This window comes from Orycteropus afer, unplaced genomic scaffold (assembly GCF_000298275.1).
Source record: "Orycteropus afer afer isolate SDZICR_OR568_19922 unplaced genomic scaffold, OryAfe1.0 scaffold00274, whole genome shotgun sequence".
NCBI lineage: Eukaryota > Metazoa > Chordata > Mammalia > Tubulidentata > Orycteropodidae > Orycteropus > Orycteropus afer.
Genome location: NW_006921861.1, coordinates 4520559 through 4521768, shown reverse-complemented (window position 1 = coordinate 4521768; position 1210 = coordinate 4520559). Strand labels below are relative to the sequence as shown.

Sequence of the window (1210 nt, the reverse complement as noted above, 5' to 3'; positions counted from 1 at the left end):
CAAAGACAGGGCCAAGTGAGACTTCCTCAACACTTATGAACAATCCATTATCAACAAACACCAATCTTTAAAACCAAATCCAGAATAAGCGCAGGGAAACCCAGTCCAGACAAGAACGTACAAGGAGCCCACTGGCTGTGCTACACCAAATGGATAAAAAGTGACTTTATACCATAGTTTGATGTAAACAACTGCATGACTCCTGTCACTTTTTCCTGTGCGTGTGTGTGCTTAGATTTCTTGTACCCACAGCAGATTGTTCTGCTCAACAGGATAAACTCTTCAGGACAAGAGTGAGAATGTTTGATACTCAACCCCCATGTTATGCTTCGTTTTCCTACTTCTATCAGTTTCTGGACATGTTCAGCATAATTAAGAAAATCTTTTCAATAAATCGAGCACTTGGAGTCTAGAATGATCCTGAAGCACTCTGCCAAGTTACATATATCCCACGTTGCTTCTCTTTGCTTCACATCCCCATGCCAGTTTCTTCTTTTTCCCAACAGCCTGTGAATTCTCTGCATCCTTTTCAGCTTTACAAAGTTGTAGCAGGAAATAGCTTTGGCGATTTTAACACCAAGCTCTCAAGTAGCCAGCTGGTTGTTGAGTTCCCCAGCCTTCTTGATATTCCACTCCTCCACAGCTTTTTCTATGCTCTTTTCAATCCCTGACTTGTCCACTTTTTTTCTTTTTTACAGGAGGATCAAACCAGTTGTTGACTCCAAAATACTGAGTAAGTGCCTTCTACTGGGTTTCATTTGAGGACTGTTCACTGTGAGATGCCTCTTCATTCTTCACATAACCTTTCCTGGAGCGTTTTACTTTTCTCCTCCTGAATCTTGATAGTGAGGTTTTTCTGTTCAGTATGTTTTTCATGCAAATCTTAAAATTTATTCCACATATTTAAGGAAATCCCTGAGGGGCACTCTTCATATGCCTTCACATTTGCCTCTGTTTCTGCTTTTGGGCCAACTGTAGGGAAACCTGAGGTTTCTGTCTGTCTAGTCATTTCATCTTCTTTAGTTTCCCTGAAGATTTTTGTATCTATATTCATGAGGGATATTTGTCTGTAGTTTTTGTTTTGAGTGATGTCTTTGCCTGGTTTTTGTATAAAGGTTATGCTTGCTTCATAAAATGAGTTAGGGAGGATTCCATCCTTTTCTATGTTTTGGAATACTTTGAGTAGGATTGGTATCAGTTCTTCTCTGAA

At 39.8% G+C, this 1210-nt stretch overlaps 1 pseudogene; it reads right to left on the bottom strand.

Moving 5' to 3' along the window:
• Nucleotides 1–438: 438 nt before the first annotated feature.
• On the bottom strand, nucleotides 439–1054 carry LOC103205246 (annotated as a pseudogene).
• Between the last annotated feature and the right edge of the window lie 156 nt (nucleotides 1055–1210).